The sequence below is a fragment of the Carcharodon carcharias genome, chromosome 6, assembly GCF_017639515.1.
Source record: "Carcharodon carcharias isolate sCarCar2 chromosome 6, sCarCar2.pri, whole genome shotgun sequence".
NCBI lineage: Eukaryota > Metazoa > Chordata > Chondrichthyes > Lamniformes > Lamnidae > Carcharodon > Carcharodon carcharias.
The window spans coordinates 173,897,965-173,924,015 of record NC_054472.1 but is presented as its reverse complement, the minus strand read 5'-3'; the positions used below and the strand labels follow the sequence as shown (position 1 = coordinate 173,924,015).

The window sequence follows — 26,051 nt, the reverse complement described above, 5'->3', positions numbered from 1 at the left end:
TCGTACTTGGGTGGGCAGTAGAAAATGATGATTTTGAATGAGAGGTACGAAGGATAGAACAAGGTGAGATTCTCAAAAGAGGTGAAAGAGCCATAGGAGTAGTGAATCAGGCCAAGGTGAGATTTTGAGATAAGCCCCACACCGCCACTGTGACAGTCTTGATTGAGCAAGTTGTGGAAGATATAGCCAGGTGCGGAGGCTTCATTAAAAGGAAGATGTCATCTGATATTTGATAAAACTCATTTATTTCAAACTAAACTTAGAAAAAGATTTCTTAACGGATGAACTTTGTGAACAGTTATAGATTTTTATGCAGCTATGAAGTACATAGCAAGATTACTGTTTACTTCGCCATCTCTTATGAGGCATTTGTATAAGTCTTCTGACATGAGTTTGGCTTTTGTGTAACATTAAGCACTTTACAAAGCAATAAAAAAATCTCTGAATCAATGAAGTCAGGGTCATCAAAATCTGTTTGTATTCATTTTGAGTCCTGTAATGCATGACTAGTAGTTAAGGTGCACTGATGATTTTCCAACATGGGTACTTATGTTTCATTTTAGCTCTTTTTTTAAAATCCCAGATGTATTTTCAAGTTAAACTCTTTGGTTACTCCCCATATGTGAGTGTAAGCTTCTTAAGGCCAGGGAAGACCTTCAGTTATCCAAATATTGGCCGGAATTTTACAGTGAGGACAGGGCTGTAAAATGCAGCGAGCCATTCTAAACTCCATTGACTTCGGCGGAAATGTAAAATCCCGCTGCCGTAAAATCCCGCCCATTTATAGATTTGTCAGAATATTTGTCTCATTCATTACTTTTTTACATATAAATTTGATTATTCCAATACCCTCCTGGCTAGCCTCCCATCTTCCGTCCTCATAAAGTTATGGTTATTGCAAAACTCCACTGCCTATATACTAACTCATGCCAAGTCCTGTCCTTCCTTCATCCTACTGCTTGCAAAACTCTGCTTGCTAACCTATATTGTCCCCCGATCTGGCAAAGACTAAATTTTAAAATTCTCATCCTTGTTTTCAAATCTGCCAATGGCTTGCTCCTCCCCATTTCTTTATCTCCTCCAGCCCTACAACCATGCAAGATCTCTGCACTCCTTTAATTCTGGCCTCATGAACATCCCCTATTTTACTTGTTCAAATATTGTCAGCCAGGCTTTCAGCTGCTTAGGCCCTAAGCTCTGGAATTCTCCCCCTAAACCTCTCTTCCTATCTCCCTCTCTTTTCTCGTGTAGGAAGCTCCTTAATGCCTACCTCTTTGACCAAGCTTTTGGTCATCTGTCCTAATATCTCCTTAAGTAGTTTGGTGTCTTAAGCTTAAATAAAGGCAAATAATTGCAAGGGTATGAAGAGAGTTGGCTAAAGTGAACTGGGTAAATAGGTAGAGAAACAGTTGCAGACATTTAAAAAGGTAGTTCATAATTCCCGACAAAGATATATTCCATTGAGAAAGACTGTACCAGAATGATGCACCATCCGTGGCTAACTAAGAATGATAAGGGTGATATCAAATTGAAAGAAAAAGTGTGCAATGCTGTGAAGATTAGAGGTAGGCCAGAAGGTTGGGAAAGTTTTAGAAACCAGCAAAAAATGACTAAATAAAACAATGAAGAGGGAGAAATTACAGCATGAGAGAAAACTAGCAAGAAATATATAAACTGTAAAAGTTTCTGTAAGTATAAAAAAGAAGAGTAACTCAGGTGAGTGTTGGTCCCTCAGAGGATGAGACTGGGGAATTAACAATGGGAAACAAGGAAATGGCAAAGGCTTTGAACAAGTATTTTTTATCCGTCTTCACAACAGAAGATACAAAAAGCATTCCAACAATAGAAAAAAATCTAGAGGCAAAATGGAGGGAGGAATGTAAAATGATCACTATCACTACAGAAAAAGTAATATGAAAACTAATGGAATTAGAGTATGACAAGTCCCCTGGACCTGATTACCTGCATACTAGGGTCTTAAAAGAAGTGGCTGCAGAGAGATTGGTTGTAATCATCGAAAATTCCCTAGATTCTGGAAAGATCCCAGTGGGCTGGAAAACCACAAATGTAACATCTTTGTTCAAGTAAGTAGGGAGACCGAAAGTAGGAAACTATAGGCCAGTTATCCTAACATCTGTCATTGGGAAAATGTTAGAATTCACTGTTAAAGAGGCAGCAGGACATTTAGAAAATCATAACATAATCAGGCAGAGACAACATGATTTTGTGAGCGGGAAATCATGTTTGACAAATTGATTAGAGTTCTTTGAGGATGTAACAAGCACAGTGGATAAAGGGGACCCAGTAGATACAGTGACCTGGATTTTCACGTCTGAGGAGGGTACGCAGTTGATAAATTTTCTGTCTCATCGTACCCCCTTGAGAAAAAGTGGCCCAAGTAGCAGGGATCTTCTTTCTGGGGGTGGGGGTGTTGTGGGGGATAGTTTGGGTTGGGCTGATCACCCCAGGACACAGGTTGGAGGCTGCCACAGAGGCTGTCATGTATTGAGGCGACTGGTGAAAAGGCCAGTCTTGGTTCGTTGGGACTTCGCCCCAGTTGTGTTGTTAAATATTAGACCCTCTATCCCTCATCACTCACGTCCTCTACCCACTCCCCATGCCCCATCCGTACCAACCCAAGTCCTTCTGCCTACCCACAATGGCCCTCGTACCCTTGTTACGAAAGTGTAATAATTTTCATAATATTTTTCTGGTTTGTTGTAAAGTAGGTTGTTATATCACAGAGGATGGTAAATGCTGCACTGTTCAAATCCCAGAAAGAAACTTGAAACAACTGCCACAACCATTTCACAATTTGTATTTATTTCGAGATGAGTGCCTTGAATTCAGTAGCAATAACACCACCAAGTCTTATAGGTTTCTTACAAAACTAAATTAAAACTTTATTAATAAAAAAATGATTTTAAGCACATAGATTTACAAATCACTACTATGATAACTCCTAGCTCCCCTAGTTAATCTAACTCCCAGTTACCCCTTCGTTAAGGCAACAGTAAGACACATGGGGAGAATTTTTAACTCGGGTGGGCATGCGCCTGACCCGACTGACTGTAAAGTGATGTGTGATGACGTAGGGTGAGTGTCCCAATGTCATGCCACATTTACACAATATTTTGATTGGCAGGCACACACTGGAGTTTGCAGCGCGCCCGCCAACAATTAAAGCCATTAAAAAGGTAATTGAAAGAAATTTTTCACTGCCCATCCAACCTTACAGTTGGCAGGCAGGCGAAAAGGCCAAGCGGCCTTTGCATTTTTTAGGAAACCCCATCCATGGATGGGATGAGGTTTCCAACAGCAAATAAAAATAGAATAAAATGTTTTATATTTTATTTATAACATGTCCCTGCTCATGTGACAGAGTCACATGAGGGGACATTGTTATAACATTTTAGAAATCTTTATTTTTTATTTTGAGGCAGCTCTGTGCCTTAATTGGCCTGCCAGCGTGAAATCGTGGTCTGCCCCTGCCGAGCCTGCCTGACGAGGGAAAAATCCTTCCCTTAGACTTTGAAAGACTCAGGTAAAGTAACATGATACCCTGAACATTCAAATTCAAAGTGAATTTTCTTCACTTCAGTTCGTGTAGACAGCAACTTGAGGCTTAGAGGCTGGAGGCTTTTCACACTTGTTAGATCTTAGAATGACTTCCTCTTACACATAACCTCATTGCCTTTATATAGGTTTCTCCATTTTTAATGTAAACCCCATTGTCCCAATATGTCTTCTGAGCTCTACTTTTCTGATAATAAAAATCTTTCATAGTATCAATTTTATCAGTAAGCTTTGGGAAAAATACACACACTGTTTGGCTTCTTCTGGCTAAGTGTGACATTTCACCTCTCTTTTGAAATTCAAATTACTCTGGTTTATCTAAAAATGCAAATTTTCCCTCTACACCTCACATAATCTAACATTCACATTTATCTATTTAACATTTCAAACCTAGCTTCTCTTCTGATACATTAAAGCCATCAGACCAGCTGTCTTTAATTCAATTAACTCCCCCCCCCACACACACAGACCAACATACACTATTTCTACCTTACAATAAATTCCAATAACATTATGAAAATTATTATATTTTCCTGACAAGGTTTATGGGTATGAGTGTAGCTGGTTCTATCCATGTGATTTAATTACATTTGGAGTCAGATAGACTGCAAGCTTGAAATTATCAAAAGAGGTTATGTATAGAAATGTACTTGAAATGCTAATGAGTAAACATGAATACTGTCTTAGCATGTAAGATGTGAAGGGACTTTGCATTTTTAGATAAGTGAAGGGACTATTTGAATTTCAAAGGGATGTTAATATGTTTACAACTAGCCAGATAAGCACGCTAAGCAATGTGTTTATATTCTCAAACTGACAATATTGGCAACATGAAAGTTTTTATATTATGGGAAAAGTGCAGTTCCCCAAAGACATATGGAAGAATGGAATGTACATATTAGAGAGAGAGGGAAACATTTAAAGGAGAATGAAAGGCCACGTGGGGGGTCCATGAAAGATCTAACAGGTGTGAAACAGCCTCCAGCCATATGTGCATAAGTCTGCTGTGCCCTGTAACTAAAGTTGAAGAAATCCATGTGGAATTCCACTGTCAAATTGGTACTGTGTTTTTTTAAATCTAAAATCTATTTTTGGACTGTTGCCTTAAAGGGGGTGTATAACTGGGAGTCAGGTTAATTAGGAATTTTAGGGGTTGTTCTAGTATTAAGTCATTGGAGTCTTATGTATGTGCTTGAAATCTTTTCTCCTGTTAATATTTTAAATCAAATTTTAAAATCTCTAAAGGTCTTGGTGGACTCATTACTTCTGAATTCAGTGCACACATCTTCTCGTCTAGAATACAAATTGCAAAGCCGTTATGATAGCATGGCCAAGTTTCGCTCGTGGATTTGGTCCGCCTGGCACACATCATCTGCCACATCATAACAAAATTGGGGGTTTGTCCTGGATACTTGAAATTCCTCGATTGGTCTGGAGTTGGTGAATCTTAAGGTTATGAGTACGAGAAACACATTGGACTCAGGAGTGAGTGTGAGGGAATTTAAAGTGGTGAGACTGCAAAAGTGGCTGTATCCATGGCTAAAACTTTTCTAGAAGTGGAAGGTAAAACTCTGATTGGGTTACAAGCAGTATCTAAGGGTAAGTTAACAATTGGCAGATAAGTTGCAGTTGAGGTTAACTGTAGGTCAAAGAAAGCAGACATAATTGAAGTGATGGCATAGCATTTGAAGTTGAAAGGGATACCTGAAACTAGTGAGCCACAGCTGGAGGTAGTGAGATTTCAGTTACAAATGAAGAAGTTTGAACTTGAACAAGCAATGAAAATGAAAAAAACTTGAACTAGAGGCAAAAGAAACGGAAGAGAGGAGAGGAAGGGCATTCCAAACGGAGCAAGCAGAAAGGAAGGAGGGAGAAAGAACACATGAAAGGGAATTGGAACTAGAGAAATTAGCATGGGTGGAAAGAGAGAAAGAGAGAGAGAGAGAGAGAATATCAGCTTAAAAAGCTGGATGTTAAAGGAGAGATCTCAGATGCTGAGGAAGGTTCTGATGTGGAAACAACCACTTCCAGCCTAAAGCCCAGTGGGAAGATGTTTAAATTTGTACAAGCTGTTCCAAAGTTTGAAGAAAGGGATGTTGAGGCATTCTTTATCTTATTTGAGAAGATAGCTAAACAGATGAAATGGCCACGAGAAATTTGGACATTGCTTTTACAGTCTAGATTAGTAGGTAGATCTCATGAGGTTTATGCTTTACTGTCAGAAGAAGTATCAGTGGATTATGATGCAGTAAAAAAGGCCATTTTGAGTGCATTTGAGTTGGTTTCTGAGGTGTACAGGCAGAAATGGGTAGGAATATAAGGAAACAGTCTAGGCAAACTTATATTGAGTTTGAGAGAGTAAAACAAAGTAATTTTGACCGGTGGACATGGCCATTTAAGGTAGAGACAACTTATGCAGCTCTTAGAGAAGTCTTTTAGAAGAATTTAAAGATTCAATTCCTTCGGTAGTGAAAGAAGAGGGTTATAATGGTAAGACAAGCAGCAGAGATAGATGATGATTATGGGTAGAATTTTCCTCCTGACGGGGGGGGTTGTGCGGGGATGGGTGCAGGCAGGCGCGGACCTGATCAGGTCCATGGTGCCATTTTACATGAGCAGGCCAATTATGGCCCGCCCAGCATCACACGTACCTGGAAGCGGCCTGGAAGGGGATTTCTTGAGTCGGGAGTGCGCTCTTTCACGCATGCACGCGAAAGAATGCAGAAATTTCCCTGAAGCACAGAGATGCCTCAGGGAGATTAGTTTTAAGTTTTAACATTTCAATAAAGTGTTGAAAAATGTTTACAACATGTTCCCTCGTGTGAAACTGTCACATGAGCCCGGACATGTGCATTAATTTCAATAAAAATTTTTGAGAAAATTTAATATCAATCATGAAACCTCATCCCGCCCATGGATGAGTTTCCACGAAAAATGTGAAGGCTGCCTGGGTTCTTCACCTGCCCGACAACCTTAAGGTTGGACAGACAGCTCCATTAATTATTTTAATTGTTAGTTAAATGGCCTTAATAGGCCTTTGACAGTTTGGCTTGGCTGCGCACCCACCGAACTGAAAATCTAAATGACGCGCGGTGTCATTGAGACGCACACCCGTCGTCACCCAGTGTCATTTTACGCCTCGGCGAGCGGGCCCCACCCCCACTCGCTGAGCTGAAGATTCAGCCCTATGAGTTAGTTCTTAGATCTAAACCTTTTTTTTTGTCACCCTTTAAAATCTGAGAGGGATAGAAAGTGGGAAGGTGAAAGGACATTAGGTGGCCAGGAAAGAGAAGGGGTAGTTGGAAATTCTCAGGAAGTTTTTTCTCAGACTAAAAAGGAAGGTGATGAGGGTAGAAATGACACTCAAAAATTGAGGTGTTTCCATTGTAATAAGGTTGGGCATGTGAAGCCAATGTGGGAGGTTACAGGGAGAATCTGTTGCAGTAATTGGAATGCAGAAAAGTTCCAAAAGTAAAAGTGCTGTGGGTTCTGAGGTCCGGGCACAGGAAAAACAAATGGTTTGTGTACAGGTAAAGCAGGAAGATGCAGTGATAGATAAATAAGTGGGAATGTGTTCACAAGTTACCCAAAGGAGTTCTGAAGGGCAGGTTGCAGACATGTATAAAGATTTTGTATGTGAAGGGGAAGTCTTTCCATGTGTGCAGGGTGGAGCAGTTAAAGGCATTAAAATTTTAAGAGGCACAGCAGCTAGTCAATCCTTAATGTTATGGGGGTATTGCAGAAGAACAAGGGCAGCAGATAGATGGGAACACCACCACCTTTCCTTCACTGTCGCTGGGTCAAAATCCTGGAACTCCCTTCTTAACAGCACTGTGGGTGCACCTACACCACATGGACTGCAGCGGTTCAAGAAGGCAGCTCACCACCACTTTCTCAAGGGCAACAAGGGATGGGCAATAAAATGCTGGCCCAGCCAGTGAAGTTCACATCCCATGAATCAAGGAAAAAGTGATAATAAATGGGGTTCATGGAGATGCTAAACCTATTTCATTGTGGAAGGTAAACTTAAAGAGCAAGTGAAAAACAAGTGAGGTGATTGTTGGAGTAGTGGAAAAATTGCCCATTGCAGGGGTTCCATTTATTTTAGGTAATGATATAGCTGTGTCACAGACATGAGCGATGCCTTTGGTAGTCAAACAGCCTGTGGATGTGCATTCAACAGAGGTGTTGCAGAAAGAACATCCTGAATTGTTCCCAGATTGTGTAGTAATGAGACCACAAATTCACAGGTTGAAACAGTAAGAGAAGGAAGTTAAAATCCAGGGGAAAGGTGTTTAAGTTCAATTAGCTGATACTATCTTTGATAAGGTTGTTCAGGGAGAGCGAATGGAGTATGATGAAGCTGAAGTGTTTAGCCCAAAGAGATTGGTAGAGTTACAATAAAAGGATCCACGAATAAAACAGTTATATCAAACAGCCTACTCAGCAACAGAAGCAGAATGTGTTCCAGAATGTTATTACTTTAAAGGTAATGTGTTAATGAAGAAGTGGAAGCCATATTAGGTTTCAGCAGGTTAAAAATAGATGGAAGTGCAAGACTGTTCAGATGGAGTTTATTACAGCAACCATTTAATTTACAGATTATACATTCGGCTGGATGAGAAAATCTAATTACAGATGCATTGTTGAGAGTTTAATGCTCAAAGGAAATTGAACATTTAAAACCTAGATGCTGGACTGAAGTGACTTCTGTTGATAGAAATGATTTGTATATATTGTTGTGTTAATGCATGCACCTGGTAATGTAATAGTTTGGGTGTATAGATACGTATTGTAAGTAGTGCAAGATGAGTTGAGAAAATTAAGGTGTCTTTTGAAATTATGACAGTTCATTTTTCCATAAGGGTGGAGGCGTTACAGAAGTATAATAATTTTCATAATATTTTTCTGGTCTGTTGTAAAATAGGTTTATGGGTGTGAGTTTAGAGATTCTGTCTGTAATATTTAATTACATTTGGAGTCAGGTAGGCTGCAAGCTAAAAATAATCAAAGAAGCTATGTATTTGAAATGTTAATGAGTAAACATGGAAGCTGCCTTAGCATGTAAGATGTGATGAGAATTTACATTTTTAGATAAATTAAGGGATTGTTGAATTTCAAAGGGATGTAAGTATGATTACACCTAGCCAGATAAGCAAGGCTAAGCAGTGTGTTTATTTTTCCCAAAGGTAACTGACATTATTGACAACATGAAAGCTATTATATTATGGGAAAAGTGCAGTTCCCAAAGACATATGGAAGAATGGAATTTACATATTAGAGAGAGATAAACATATATAAGGGAGAATGAAAAGCCATGTAAGATCTAACGGGAGTGTGTGAAACAGCCTTGAAGGAACCTCCAGTAATTAAAGTTGGAGAAAGCCATTTGGAATTACACTGTCAAGTGGGTACTGTGCTAACTTGCTGTTTTTTTAAAATCTAAAATCTATTTTGGACCATTGCCTTAAAATGAATGTGTAACTGGAAGTCAGGTTAATTCGGAATTTTTGGAGTTGTTATAGTATTACATAATTGTAGTTTTATGTATCTGCTTGAAATATTTCCTTGTGTTAACATTTTAATTTAATTTTTAAAATCTCTAAAGGTCTTGGTGGACTCATTACTTCTGCATTCAGTGCACACACCTTCTCAGGCACCATTTTCCCTCAGTCGGGAGGGATGTGTGGGAGTGGGTGCGGGTGGGTGTGTTCCCAATCAGTGCCCTGGATTGGGGGCGCACTGGCATTTTATGTGGGCAGGCCAATTAAGGCCCGCCCAGCGTGATGTCTGCCAGGAAGTGCTATGTACTCCCTATATGGGAGGGATTCCCTGAGCCGGGAGTGCGCTCTTTTGTGCATGCACACAAAAGAGCATGTAGATCACCCTGAGGTAAAGTGCTGCCTCAGGGAGATCGGCTCAGGTTTGAAACATTAATTAAAGATGAGAAAAAAAAATTATGAGGTGGGACATATCAATTTCTTTTATTTAAAGATTTCATACAAATTTTAATAACCTCATGAAACCTCATACCACCCGATTTGGCTGCGCACCCGCTGAACTAAAAATCTAAATGACGGGGGATAACGTTGGGACGCACGCCCGACGTCACCCTGTGACATTTTACGCATCGGCGAGCAGGCCTTGCACCCCCCCGCTTTGCCAACCGGAAGATGCGGCCCATAATAAATATAAATTGCAAAATTGTTGTGATAGTGTGGCCAAGTTTCCCTTGTGGATTTGGCCACATCATCTGCCATGCCATAACACCTTCCATGCCTACCTATGCCCACACTCATCACAATGGCTCATTATAGCCCCTGTGCCAGATTAGTGCCAAATCATGACTCTATTCATACCCATGGCCCCTTATAGTGCTTATGCCAACTTAGCACCAACCCATGACCTCCACTCATTCCTATGGAATCTTGTAGCCCCTATACTAATTTAGTGCCAACTCATGACCTCCACCCACAACCCTTTGCTCTTATGCCCTCCATGCCAACTTACCCATAATCCACATGGACAGACTGCAGGAGCCATGCTGAGATGGAATAAAATCAGATCTAAGTTTCTATTACAGACCTTACTACATATAAATATATATATATATATATATATATACATATGTAAAACAGTCCCATTCATAAAAGCCCATTCAACACATTTACATCTATTGAAACTACAAGGACAGATTTTTCAACTCACAGAATCAGGCAGGCTATTTTTCTTTCAAAACTTAAAGGCAGCTTGACAGTTCCACAGATCTTATATGTCCTTTTAAGAGCATTTGTGCCTACTTTAAAATTGTGTAACTTGCACAGTATGGGAATTGACTCATGCTCCAATGAAAATGGGGTCTGTTTGAATTCAGTACTGAGTTCAAATGGCCTTGCTGAGTTTGGGTTTCCCCCATGTGTGAGTCATGTCCCACCCCCATTTACCCTTGCGATGAAAATAGGATCTGTTAGAAATCAGAGCAGGATTTCCAGATCCTGGTTCCTAGCACCAGGGAGTCTCCATTACTCCATGAAAATGTAGGCCAGCATATTTGGATTCCCAAAAGATATTCAATAAGGTGCCACATAGGAACAGGAGTAGGGCATTCAGCTCGTTGAGCCTGCTCCACCATTTAATATGTTCATGGCTGATCATCCACTTCAGTGCCTTTTCCCCATGCTATCCCTATATCCCTTTATGTCATTGGTATTTGGAAATCTGCCAATCACTTGTTTAAACATATTCTGCTTTAAACATACTCTGCTTTAAACAGGCTCAGCTTCCACAGCCCTCTGGGGTAGAAAATTCCAAAGATTCACAACTCTCTGAGTCAAAAACTTTCTAGGTCCTAAGTTGCTTCCCCCATATTTTGGAATTATGTTCCCTGATTCTAGACTGCCCAACCAGGGGAAACATCTCACCTGCATTGACCCTGTCTATCCCTTTAAGTATTTTGTAGGTTCTAATGAGATCAACTCTCATTTGTCGAAACGCTAGAGAATACAGGTCCAGTTTCTCCATAAAAGATTACTACACAAGATAAAAGCTTATGGTGTTGGGGCTGATATATTAACATGGGGCAGAATTGAGCCCATGTTGGGTGGGCTCGGCAGGGCTGGGCGGGGGTGGTCGTGAAACCGACCGCTACCCGTGATTGAGGCCGGAAGGCGATTTTATGCTGGCGGGTCAATTAAGGTCCACCCAGCTTAAAATGTGAGCAGCAGTGCTCAGTGCTACCTGTGCAGGTGGTGGTGGGGAATGTGAGCGGGGCGAGGGTGAACTTTGTGCATGCATGCGAGTGCACACTTGATAATCTCCCTGAGGCACACAGCTGCCTCAGGGAGATGAAGAGTTTTAAAAAATAATAATAAAGAAACGAAAAATGCTATAAAACATGTTCCCCCATGCGACTGTCACATGAGCAGGGACATGTTATGAATTACATTTTAAAATTTTTATTTTATTTTTATTTGCTTTAGGAAACCCATCCCATGGATGAGGTTCCCCAAAAAGTGCAAAGGCCACTTGGCCTTTGCACCTGCCCGCCAACCATATGGTTAGACAGGCAGCGAGAAATTTCTTTAATTACCTTGTTAATAGCCTTAATAATAGCTGCTGACTCTGGCACACGCCTGCTGACTAAAATATCGCGCGACTGTACATTAATGTCGGGACGGATATCTGATGTCAATTTTACACTCAAGAGGTTGGGCACTCACCTGCTTGCCAAGGTAAACATTTTGCCCATGAATAGAGGATTGGCTACAGGAAACAGAGAGTCGGGAAAAATGAGTCATTTTCGGGATGGCAAACTAACCTGAGGGGTGCCACGAGGATCGGTGCTGGGGCCTCAACTATTTCTGATCTATATTAATAACTTGGATGAAGGGACCTATTGTAGCCAAATTTGCTAATAATATAATGATAGGTAGGAAAACAAGTTGGGAGGAGGATACAAAGACTCGGCAAAGGGATATAAATAGAATAAGCAAGTGGGAAAGCATTTAGCAGATGGAGTATAATGTGGGAAAATGTGAGGTTGCCCACTTTAACAAGAAGAATAGAAAAACAGAATATTATTTATATGGAGAGGGATACAGAATGCTGCAGGACACTGGGTGTCCTTGTAAATGAACCACAAAAAGTTAATATGCAGGTCGAGCTAGTAATTAGGAAAGCAAATGAAATGTTAGCATTTATTGCATGGGAGGAGGTGTAGAGCATAAAAGTAGGGAACAAAAACAGAATTACCTGGAAAAACTCAGCAGGTCTGGCAGCATCGGCGGAGAAGAAAAAAGTTGACGTTTCGAGTCCTCATGACCCTTCGACAGAACTTGAGTTCGAGTCCAAGAAAGAGTTGAAATATAAGCTGGTTTAAGTTGTGTGGGGGGGGGCGGAGAGAGAGAGAGAGAGAGAGAAGTGGAGGGGGTTGGTGTGGTTGTAGGGACAACCAAGCAGTGATAGAAGCAGATCATCAAAAGATGTCACCAACAATAGAACAAAAGAACACATAGGTGTTAAAGTTGGTGATATTATCTAAACGAATGTGCTAATTAAAAATGGATGGTAGGGCACTCAAGGTATAGCTCTAGTGGGGTGGGGAGAGCATAAAAGATTTTAAAATATTTAAAAATAATGGAAATAGGTGGGAAAAGAAAAATCTATACAACTTATTGGAAAAAAAAGGAGGGGGGAAACAGAAAGGGGGTGGGGATGGGGGAGGGAGCTCAAGACCTATTTCCTATTTCAAGACCTGTTTCCCCCCTCCTTTTTTTCCGATAAATTATATAGATTTTTCTTTTCCCACCTATTTCCATTGTTTTTAAATATTTTAAAATCTTTTATGCTCTCCCCTCCCCTACTAGAGCTATACCTTGAGTGCCCTACCATCCATTTTTAATTAGCACATTCGTTTAGATAATATCACCAACTTTAACACCTATGTGTTCTTTTGTTCTATTGTTGTTGACATCTATTAATGATCTGCTTCTATCACTGCTTGTTTGTCCCTACAACCACACCAGCCCCCTCCACTTCTCTCTCTCTCTCTCTCTCTCCGCCCCCCCCCCCATACACCTTAAACCAGCTTATATTTCAACTTTTTCTTGGACTCGAACTCAAGTTCTGTCGAAGGGTCATGAGGACTCGAAACGTCAACTCTTTTCTTCTCCGCCGATGCTGCCAGACCTGTTGAGTTTTTCCAGGTAATTCTGTTTTTGTTTTGGATTTCCAGCATCCGCAGTTTTTTTGTTTTTATAAAAGTAGGGAAGCCTTGCTAAAATGACACAGGGCATTGGTAAGATCACACCTAGAGCAGATTTGGTCAACTTGCTCAAGGGGGACATACTTGGATTGGAAACAATTAGAGGAGTTTCACTAAGCTGATTCCTGGGATGAGGGGTTTGTCTAATGAGGAAAGGTTGAGCACGTTGGACCTATACTTGTTGAAGTTTATAAGAATGAGAGGTGATCTTATTGAAATGTAAGATTCTGAGGGAGCTTGACAGAATAGATGCTAAGAGGATGTTTCCTCTAGGTCGCACAGTTTTAAAATAAGGGGTCTTCCATTTAAGATGGAGATAAAAGGGAATTTCTTCTCTCAGAGGGTCGTTAATGCTTGGAATTCTTTTCCCCATCGTGAAGGCTGGGTCATTGAATATATTTAAGACTGAGTTGGACAGAGCTTTCATTGACAAGGGAGTTAAGGGTTAGGTGCAGACAGAAAAGTGGAGTTAAGACCACAATCAGATCAACCAAGATCTTATTGCTTAATGGGGCAGGCTCGAGAGGTCAAATGGCCTATTCCTGCTGCTATTTGATGTTCTCGTGTGTCAAAGTTTGTTTGAAAGCACTCCTGTGAAGTATCTTGGGATATTTTACTACATTATGAGCGTATATAAGTGCAAGTTGTTGGTGGTGTTATGTGTAAATTTGCATAAAAATGTACCCTGGGGCAGAATGCATTAGGTACAGTTGTATATACAGGCTGTGTAACATCCAGCATTTTCCAAATTGAATGAAGACTGTCCGTGGTCAACAAAATTGAATTCTGCCTTTTAAATATCCACAGAAACCAAAGCACTGAAGGAAATTGGTGGTGCAAAAACGAAGCAATATGTCTGCCTTTCCAGTAAAATCATCTAAACATGGGCCAGATGCAACATTAAAAAAAGCTTCTAAGTTTACCGTTACCATGAAGAAGCCTGTTCAAGCACTTATGTGTTCATGTGTGAGCAACAAGGATGGTCCTGGAGTTGGGTTTTTGATGAGCAAACTAATTTGGGTGAAGTTCAGTGAAAACGAGGACTGTGCAGTTTTCCTCATCCATTTGGCTCCTCAGGCCCACCCATCTTCATGTTTTTTAATCAATGATTTTCCCTCCATCATAAGGTCAAAGGTTGAGTTGGTCGCAGATGAATGCAACTCCTCAGGTGATATAGTAGTCTATACCCTCATCCAGCAAGATCTCAGCAGCATCTAGGCTTGGTCTGACAAATGCTGTGTGATATTTGTGCCATGTAAACGTCAAGCAAAGCCCATCTCCAACAAGAGAGACAGTGATTAGCTCCTCTTGACACTCTATGACATTGGCATCACAAAGTCCACCACCATCTAAATTCTAAGTACCACCCCACCCCCCCCCCCCCCCCCCCACCTCCGCACCCCCCACCCCCCCCCCCAACCCCACACTCCCCACCCTCACACACACTCTTATTGACTGTGGTATAACTGCAAGTGCTGTAAAATAAAACTTAGAAAGTTTGGATTGCCTGTAAGTTTAACAAGACTAGCCAGATAAATGCTGTGGTTACTAGAACTGATTAGAGATGGACAGCAAGAAGAAGGCCTACCACCACCTTCTGAAGGACAACTAGGGATGGGATATCAATGTCAGTCTTGCCAGCTATGCCCACATAAAGAGAATTAATAAATAAAAACTAATTTTAATCTGCACAATATTGAGGAGTAGGAATTACAGGATTGCATCTTAATTGTACCACACATCACTAAACAGAAAACTAAATTAATGAAAACTAAAATGAGCAATATTGAAAGATAAGTGGGGGAGGTGGTGGTGATGTCACTGGACTAGTGACCCAGAGATCCACGGGAATGCTCTGAGGACCTGGGTTCAAATCTCACCACGGCAAATGGTGAAATTTGAACTCAATAAAAAAAATTCTGAAATTGAAAGTCTAACTGATGATCATGAAACTATTGTCATAAAAACCCATGTGGTTCACTAATATTCTATAGGGAAGGAAATCTGCCTTCCTTACCTGGTCTGGTCTACATGTGACTCCAGACCTGTAACAATGTGGTTGACTTTTAAATGCCCTCCGAACAAGGGGAATTAGGAATGGGCAATGAATGCTGGCCTAGCCAGTGACGCCCACATCCCATGAATGAATGTAAAAAAAAACCTGTTCCCTGATGCTCAAGTTGGGTTCCATCAGAGCCACTCAGCTCCTGACCTCATTACAGACTTGGTTCAAACATGGACAAAAGAGCTGAACTCCAGAGGTGAGGGACTGCTCTTGACATCAAGACAAAATTTGACTGAGTATGGTATCAAGGAGCCCTTGCAAAACTGGAGTCAATGGAAATCAGGGGGAAAACTCTCTGATGGTTGGGGTCATACCTAGCATAAAAGAAGATGGTTATGGTTGTTGGAGGTCAATCATCTCACTCCAGGACATCACTGCAGGAGTTCCTCAGGGTAACGTCCTAAGCCCAACCATCTTCTTCTGCCTCATCAAAGTCCTTTGCGACTGAAGCAGTCCATGTCCAAATGCAGCAAGGCCTGGACAATATCCAGGCTTGGGCTGACAAATGGCAAGTAACATTTGTGCCACACAAGTTCCAGGCAATATCCATCTCCAATAAGAGAGAATCTAACCATTGCCCCTTGATACTCATTGGCATTACCATCGCTGAATCTCCCACTATCAACATCATAATTGACTGGAAACTGAACTAGACATTTAATACTGTGGCTCCAAGAGCAGGTCTGAGGCTAGGAATCCTGTGACGAGTAACTCACCTCCCGACTCCCTAAAGCCTGTCCGCCATGCACAAGGCACAAGTCAGGAGTGTGATGGAATACTGTCTACTTACCTGGATGAGTGCAGCTCCAACAACTCTTAAGAAGCTTGACACCATCTAGGAAAAAGCAGAACCCACTTGATTGGCACCCCATCCACAAACTTTCTTTCCTTGCACCAATCTCGCACAGTGGTAGCAGTGTGTACCATCTACAAGATGCACTGCAGGATCTCACCAAGCCTCCTTAGACAGCTGCTTCCAAATCCATGACCACTCCCATCTAGAAGGTCAGGGGCAGCAAACAGATGGGAGCATCACCACTTGGATGTTCCCCTCCAAGCCATTTATCATCCTAACTTGGAAATATATTGTCGTTCCATCACCCTGGAACTCCCTCTCTAACAGCACTCTGGGTGTACCATGGATTGTAGTGGTTCAAGAAGGCAGCTCACCACCACCTTTTCAATGGCAATTGGGGATGGGCATTAAATGCTGGCCTAGCCAGAAACACCCACATCCACGAACGAATAAAATAAACAATGTTACACTGAATTTATATAATTTTCATGGCATTAATTATACCATGTACATATCAAACTATTTTCGCTAGTCAGAATATCGTATTGGAATTAAATGACTGCTACTGTAATTATATCTTTAGTATCTGTTTACTCTATCATAGCATTTTTGTCATTGATAGCCACACAACCCAAAAACATCTGTTTTTTATTTCATATTTCTCACAGAAGTAATTTTCTATTTTGCCACCGGTAGCATATTTTTGTGATTCATTGCAGATGAAATGCTTTGTTCATTATTTTACTTCAATGATGTTTTTACATTGAGCATGCCAGTTATACTACATTACTGTGTTAATGAAAGCGATGTAGCATAACTCAGGGGTGCAGTTGCCAAGAATGAATTTTGGCGACTAGTGTGAGACCACCTCAAAGGTGAATCCTACTTTCATTTTTCACTGCATGTGATATAACTGTAAGCACCATGAAATAAATCATGCCAGGTTTGGACAGCTTGGGAATGCTACAAGCCTCATTAATTGTTTAATTTTGGCAGAGCTGACTGTTTTGTTGGCTCTTCACTAATGTAAAAAAATGTAACTGACAATTGTATGGTGGTGAGAGAAGCTTTATGTATGTGTGTAAAGCTTTGCTTTGCCTGGCTAGAGAGCAATGAGGAGCCAGCTGTAAAACTCAGTACTGCCTGATTATATGGCTTTAAGCAGGCACTGGCCCCAAACTGGTACCTATGGTGTAACTGGAGCAAAATAAATATGCACACTAAGCTTAGTTTAATTGAATGTCTGTCAGGATAGGATCATAAAATTACTAACAGATGCTAGATGTTGACGTTGCTTATTAAACTCTAAGATTGCTGCATCTATCAGGGAAAGTATATCTTATTTCTCCTAAAGCAATTATGTTTTACAAATTGATTATTCAAAATTAGTTCTTAACCTTTAGACTGCCAACAAGACTAGGGAAGTTCCAGATGGCTATGTCCTACAATTTCCGTTTTAAATTTGTAGTTCATACATAGTGATGTTGAAACAAACACTTGCATTACAAAATAAGCATCATCCGATCAGGACTTTTATGACTGAAATATTATTCCTATGTAATTACAAAAAAGCTTGAACATTTTGCAAAATATTTACAGCATAGTAACAGGCCACCAGGTCCATGAACAGAAGAATAGGAGAAGACCATTTAGCTCCTTGATATGTTCTGCCGTTCAATGAGATTGTGGTTGATCTGTGACCTAACTCCTGCCTTTGTCCTATATACCTTAGTGCCTTTGATTAACAGAAATCTATGCATTTCAGATTTAAATTAACAATTTATCCAGCATCAATTTCCAATTGTAAGAGAGAGTTCCAAACTTCTACATCCCTTTCTGTGTGGAAGTGTTTCCTAACTTCCCTCCTGGAACACCTAGCTTTTTAGCCTATGTCCCCTTGTACCAGATTCTACAACCAGTGGAAAGAGTTTCTCTCCATCAACCCTCTCAGTTCCCCTTAATCTCTTGAAAACCTTGATCAAATCACCCCTTAGTATTCTAAATTCCAAGGAACACAACCCTAGTTTGTTTAATGTCAGTATTTATACTGCACAATTTGTAAACAAAACTTTTAAAAACTGTCTGGGTGTATGCCATTGATCAGAATAGAATAAAAGCATCAGGCAGGCATTTTGTTAGGTTGGGTAAAATAGAAAAGTGGTAAAGGGGAAAGAATCAAAAGATGCACCAATCATATAATGGAGTTAATAGGTTAAATGACCTTTAATACAAATTGTTAGGTGGTAAAAAGATCATCTCTAATTAGCTAAATAGTAAGCCTGCTACTGCTCTGCATGGTACAATTTGACTGCAATCGAAGCGTGGTTAAAACTTCAATTTACTATTTATTTTTGAGTGGAGCCTCATTTAATGTGAACTATTAAAAATACATACTAATAGCCGTACTTCCTATTTGGTGAAAAAGGTGCAAGTAATTATAAAGCAGCTGTAAAAACATTGGTTGGCTCAGTTAATAGCACTCAGTCCAGGATTTGAATGTACAAACTAAGTTGATATTTCTGTGCAAGACTGTCATCACAGGATAAAATATAATATCAATGTTATGTCTGCCCATTTGGCTGGCAATATTCAAAGAATAACGCTGTCCTGATTTCCTGGCCAACATTCCCCCCTTCAATAACCACCAAATTGGTTGCTTCTTGATAGAAAAAGGCTTACATTTGTATTGCAGCTTTGACATCACAACATCCCACAGCACTTTACAATCAACAAAGTACTTTTGAAGTATGGGCTATGCTGTAATGTAGGGAATACAGCAACCAATTTGTGCACAACAAGGTTCCACAAATAGTAAACCTGATAATCTGACCTGGTTGTTCTTTGGAATTGTATCAAGAGATCTTTTATGCCACATCAGAGAACAGATGAGGTCTTGAGTTAAGGCCTTATCCAAACAATGGCACCTCCAACAGCATTGTTCTTCCTCAGTACTACACTGGAATGTTGGCCTAGACTTTTGTGTACATTTTTCTAGAATGGGACTGGCACCCACAAACATTCTCATTCTGAGGGAAGAAGTGCTGTAGCAATTTTTGACAGGACCCTATTATACACCAAATGGCCACTCTGTTTATTTACTTATTAAGAGTAACTACACAATATGAAGTGCTTGAGTTGTGCCTGTTGATACGATGAGATACAATATAAATATGTTTGTTATTCTGTTCAATGGCTATGCCAACATTATTTTAGTTTATGGCATGAATAATATGGGGTTGGGGATGGACTGCATTGTCTGACTCCCCAGAAGCAAGTCAGCGTGGAGCCAATGACCTGCTGACCCGCCCTGCAGCCATATGCCCTGCAGGTGGGCTAAACGAGGGCCAAGTGGGACTTACACCCCTCAGTGGGGAGAAAGTCCCACCCTCAGGTGCTGCCAGTCAAACCCCAGCAGTGCCCAGAGCATGTTAGTGGCTGCTGCGTGGACATCAAGAGAAGAAGGAAGAAGGCCCATGGATCCCCAAAGCAGGTAAGTCCACAGTCTTGGGCAGGGAGGGTTTAGGCAGGCCGGGGAGGGGTTGGGTTTAAGGCTGGGAATGGGTAGGAGAGAAGGGGCCTCCTGATCGGCATAGTGCGGCCCCTGAAGATTGAACGCTCCCCCCTCCCCCCTTTCTTCCTGCCCTTTGACGACTTTTGTTAAAAAATTGGGCTGCCCACTCCTGCCCGACTTCACACGCCAAACGTTTTATGACATGGCAGCATATTATCAGGGTCAATTGGCTTGATAACAAGCCTAATTGACCCCTGATTACTTACTTGAATATGGTGGGCAGGCTGCTGACTTTGGCGTCTGCTCACCCCCCACCTACTCCATAATTGGGGTGAGCTCGTGGGTGGGCAGGAAAATGGTGGGGTGGGCAACTGCCCTAAACATGCCCTGAGGGAGCATATAAAATACAGCCCTATATCCTTTGTCACAACCATGTAAAAGGAATTTTCTCAAATGCTTCATGAGCTAAGAATTTACGTGTGTATTTATGTAACCCCCCTTTTAATTTAAGAGTGGTTCAATTTAAAAACAACCCGACAGACGAGCTTTATTCTTAAACAAGATAAAGGTTACTTTATTACAAAACTATTGTTGAAAGTTATTTATATAAAAGTCATAAAGCTATTCATTAAAATACAGTTACAAAGATTAAAGTGCAGATCAAGGAAAAAAGATACGTAAAGATGAAATTTCAAATCTTTGTGAGATATTGTTGCAGGCCTGTTGCTTGCATTTCTTCTTTCTGAAGGGAAGGGGCTGAAACCTGAGGTTTCATTTATCAGCTGCGATGGCTTCTGCAATCGACTAGTCAGTGTTTGCCTTTTTCAGGTGGACTCAGCAGGCCATGCAGGTTTTGGAAGAGAGAGGAGGCTTCTCATTCCTCATTAGTTCTGCTGATACTGCACCTGCAGATTGCCTGGACTCTTTTGGCAAACAGCAGTTGATTTATTAATACCTTCCTCTTTGACTCCCAATTGCAGAGAGAAAACCCCTTTGATGATGGCTCTCAGAGTTCTTCCTGGGGGCTTGTCACATATGGCTTTCACAGCCTGTCTTTATCACAGCCAAAAACAAAATGACTGCAATCAAACCTGTTATCAAACCTGCCCACAAGGGTGGTGCTGTTGTTACCTGGTTTACAGACATTTACCTTGCTGAAGCTGAGCGCCAAATCTCAGACACTTCTTACTTCCCCCTGGACCATGACCCCCCCGCCCCCCCCAACTGAACATCAAACCATTGTTTCCAGGACTGTCACTGACCTCATCTCCTCTGGAGATCTTCCCTTCATAGCTTCCAACCTCATTGTCTCTCAACCCCACAGAGCCCACATCTACCTTCTTTCCAAAATCCACTAACAGGACTGTCCAGGTAGACCCATTGTGGCAGCCTGATTCCCACCCCATGGAACTTATTTCTTCCTATTTCTCTTCCCTTGTCCAGTCTTTTCCCACCTACATTTGTGATTCCTCTGATGCCCTATGTCATATCAACAATTTCCAGTTTCCTGGCCCTAACCGCCTCCTCTTCACCGTGGATTTCCAATCCCCCTACACCTCCATTGCCCACTAGAGATGGTCTGAAAGATTTCCGCTTCTTCTTTGAACAGAGGCCCAAACAATCCCCACCCACCATCACTCTCCTCTGCCTAGGTGAACTTGTTCTCTCACTGAACAATTTCTCCTTTAACGTCTCATTCCTCAAAGTAAAAGGTGGGTCTATGGGTACTCGCAGGGGCCCCAGTTTTGACTGTCTTTTTGTGGGGTTGTTAGAACATTTTTTGTTCCAGTCCTACTCAGGCCCCCTCCCACGACTCTTCTTTTGGTGCATCGATGACTGTATTGGTACCACTTCATGCTCTCATCTGGACCTGGAAAAATTTGTTGATTTCGCTTCCAATTTCCACACTTCTCTCACCTTCACATGAACCATCTCCAACACTTCCCTTCCCTGCCTTGACCACCCTGTCTCCATTTCTGCTGACAGAATGTCCACCAGTATTCCTTAGAAGCCCATTGACTCCCACAGCTGCCTCAACTACAGCTCCTCACATCCTGCTTCCTGTAAGGACTCCATCCCATTACCCCAGTTCCTCCGCCTCTGTTCCAATGATGCCACCTTCCAAAACGGTGCTTCTGACATGTTTTCATTTTTCCTTAACCGAGGTTCCCCCCCAACTGTGGTTGACAGGGCTGCCAACTGTGTCCAACCTATCTCCTGCACCTCTGCCCTCATCCCTTCCCCTCCCCCCCCAGAACTACGATAGGTCCCCTTTGCCTTCAATTTTCACCCCACTAGCCTCCACATTCAAAGGAGCCTTCTCTGCCATTTCTGCCAACTCCAGCATAATGCCACCACCAAACATACCTTCTCTTCACCCCCCCATCAGCATCCCAGAGGGACCATTCCCTCTGTGACACCATGAACCACTCCTCCATCACCCCCAACTCCTCTCCCCTTCCCACTGCACCTTCCCATGCAATCACAAAAGGTGCAACGCCTGCCTCTTTACCTCCCGCCTCCTCACCGTCCAACGCCCCAAACACACCTTTCAGGTGAAGCAGCGGTTCAATTGCACTTCTTTCAATTGGGTCTATTGTATTTGCTGCTCCCGACGTGATCCCCTCAACATTGGGTAGACTAAATGCAGACTGGGTGACTGCTTTGCGGAACACCTTTGCTCAGTCTGCAAACATGACCCAGACCTTCCTGCCATTTGCCATTTCAACACCCCAACCTGCCCTCATGCCCACAAGTCTATCCATGGTCTGCTGCAATGTTTCCGTGAAGCACAACCCAAACTGGAGGAACAGCAACTGATTTTCTGATTAGGCACTATACAGCTTTCCAGACTTAACATTGAGTTTGACAACTTCAGACCATGAACCCTCTCTTCCCTCTTTACCCCTTTTTCAATCCAATTTTTATTTATTTGGTTTTGTTGATTTATTTTTTAAAAATTATTTTATTTATTTGTTGATTTCTTATCTTTTCCCCCTCAAACCCCCTTCCCCCCACTGTCACTTGTGTTTATGTTTTGCTTTCACAGAGTATTGACCCATGTTCTGCTATTAACACCTTCTGCTGCCTTACCTTTATGCCACTATCAGCACCTTCTTTACTCTTTACTACTACCATTAACACTCCCTTTGTCTTGTGCCAATGACATCCTTGTCATTCTCTCTTTAGCTGTCACCTATCCCTGACCTTCTATCTCATTCTGCCTGCTCCACCCCCTCTTAAACAGTATAAAACTTATCATATTTCTGCCTCTCTTTCACTCTGAAGAACAGTCATATGGACTCGAAACATTAACTCTGTTTCTTTCTCCACAGATGCTGCCAGATCTGCTGAGTTTTTCCAGCATTTTCTGTTTTTATAACAAAATGACTACTATGTTATTTTCGATGAATCATTCTTCCACCCAGCAAAGAAGTTAATTACGTTGAGGCCCTTTGAAGCCCCTTCCCGTCTCCTGTTCTCTCAGAAGACAAGGAGTTTTCACACCTTTTAGAGGATGCAATGAACATCCCTGGAGGAGTCCTTTGCATTTTAATCTCACTTTGTAGCCAGCTCCAGAATATGAATCGGACAAGGTTGGAACCAACACAAAAAGCTGCCATGTTGTCTGTCCCTACTTCCTTTTAAAAAAGGCTTTTAAACTCAATGTGAAGATTTGAAGACAGAAATGTACTTTTAAAACAGTTGTCCTTAAAATCTGTAGTATATTTCTGGAATACAGAACAAGTGGAGGCAAAATTCCAAAGCCATCAAAGTCATAAGCTGAAAAATTACTTTTTATTTAATATTCGCTTTCAATAAAAATTCCAATTTTTAAAATTATGCATTTATGGGATGTGGGCCTCATTTTCTAGGCCAGCATTTATTGCCAATCCCTAGTTGCCCTTGAGAAGGTGTTGGTGAGCTGCCTTCTTGAACCTCTGCAGCCCATGTGGTGTAGGTACACCCACAATGCTGTTAGGAAAGGAGTTCCAGGATTTTGACCTAGCAACAGTGAAGGAACGGCGACATATTTCCAAGTCAGGTTGTTGAGTGACTTAAAGGGAACTTCCAACTGCTGATGTTCCCATCTATCTCCTGCTCTTGTCCTTCTAGATGGTAGTGGTTGTGGGTTTGGAAGATGCTGTCTAAGGAGCCTTGGTGAATTCTTGCAGTGCATCTTGTAGACAGTACACATTGCTGCTACTGTGCATCGGTGGTGGAGTGAGTGAATGTTTGTGGATGTGGTGCCAACCAAGTAGGCTGCTTTGTCCTGGATAGTGTCAAGCTTCTTGAGTGTGTTGCAGTCATCCAGGCAAGTGGGGAGTATTCCATCACACTTCTGACTTGTATCTTGTAGATGGTGGACAGGCTTTCGGGAGTCAGGAGGTGAGTTGCTCTTTGCAGGATTTCTAGCCTCTGACCTGCTCTTGTAGCCACAGTATTTACATGGCTAGTCCAGTCCAGTTTCTGGTCAAAGGTAACCCCAAAGATGTTGATAGTGGGGGATTCAGTGATGGTAATGCCATTGAATGTCAAGGGACAATGGTTGGATTCTCTCTTGTTGGAGATGGTCATTGCCTGGCACTTGTGTGGCATGAATGTTACTTGCCACTTGTCAGCCCAAGCCTGGATATTATCCAGGTGTTGCTGCCTTTGGACATGGACTGCTTCAGTATCTGAGCAGTTGCGAATGGTGCTGAACATTGTGCAGTCATCAGTGAACATTCCCAATTATGATGGAAGGAAGGTCATTCATGAAGCAGCTGAAGATGGTTGGGGTGAGGACACTACCCTGAGGAACTCCTGCAGTGATGCCCTGGAGCTGAGATGACTGACCTCCAACAACCACAATCATCTTCCTTTGTGCTAGGTATGACTCCAACCAGTGGAGAGTTATCCCCCTGATTTCCATTGACTCCAGTTTTGCTAGGGTTCCTTAATGCCACACTCGGTCAAATGCGGTCTTGATGTCAAGGGCAGTCACACTCACCTCACCTTGGGAGTTCAGCTCTTTTGTCCATGTTGGACCCAAGGCTGTAATGAGGTCAGGAGCTGAGTGGTTCTGGCGGAACCCAAACTGGGTGTCAGTGACCAGGTTATTCCTAAGCAAGTGCTGCTTGATAGCACTGTTGATGACCCCTTCCATTACTTTACTGATGATGGAGAGTAGACTGATGGGGTGGTAATTGGCCCATTCATTCACAGGATGTGGGCTTCACTGGCTGGGCCAGCTGGGGACCTCTGGAGGAAGCTGAGATGGATTTGAGGTTGGATTTGTCTTGCTTTTTGTGTACAGGACATACCTGGGCAATTTTCCACATAGTCGGGTAGATGCCAGTGTTGTAGCTGGACTAGAACAGCTTGGCTAGGAGTGCGGCAAGTTCTGGAGCACAAGTCTTCAGTATTATTGCCAGAATATTGTTAGGGCTCATAGCCTTTGCAATATCCAATGCCTTCAGCCGTTTCTTGATATCACGTGGAGTGAATTGAATTGGCTGAAGATTGGCATCTGTGATTTTTTTTATTATTCATTCACAGGATGTGGGCTTCGCTGGCTGGGCCAGCTGGAGACCTTTGGAGGAGGCGGAGATGGATCATCCACTCAGTACTTCTGGCTGAAGATTGTAGCAAATGCCTTATATTTTGCACTGATGTGCTGGGCTCCCCCATCATTGAAGATGGGGATATTTGTAGAGCCACCTCCTCTAGTAAGTTGTTTAATTATCCACTACCATTCACGATTGGATGTGGCAGGACTGCAGAGCTTAGATCTGACTCGTTGGTTGTGGAATCGCTTAGCTCTATCACTTGCTGCTTATGCTGTCTGGCACGCAAGTAGTCCTGTGTTATAGCATCACCAGGTTGACACCTCATCTTTAGGTATGCCAGGTGCTGCTCCTGGCATGCCCTCCTGAACCCTTCACTGAACCAGGGTTGATCCCTTGATTTGATGGTGGGGGAAATGCCGGGCTATGAGGTTACTGATTATGTTCCAATTTAATTGTTCTCTCTATTCCTCCCCTTTTCTCCTGATGTTACTGTTTCTTGCTGGCATATGGTTCCATTAGCCCAATAGCCCTCTGCGTCATGAGATTTTCTTCATGTATCATCCAAAATAAGTATGGGAGCAGTCTATTCACCATTCACAGACAAATCCAATTCTGTCCTCAGCTATGTCATTCATGCACATGTGTGCATATGCGCATATACCAATAGGAAAGCATTTAGGAGAGACAGTTCAAGTTCTCCTCATCCTGACAGCTGAATGGATTGTGACCAATTTTAGCACTATAACTTCTGCTGTCATTCAGACAAGCTAACTCAGAAAAATTGGCAA

The 26,051-nt window shown here is 41.9% G+C and overlaps 1 protein-coding gene across 1 annotated transcript in view; it reads left to right on the top strand.

The window, feature by feature from the left end:
* The window catches only part of LOC121279061 (piezo-type mechanosensitive ion channel component 2-like), a 1,076,252-nt gene that overhangs the window by 344,499 nt on the left and 705,702 nt on the right, over window positions 1–26,051 (top strand). The window lies entirely within an intron of this gene.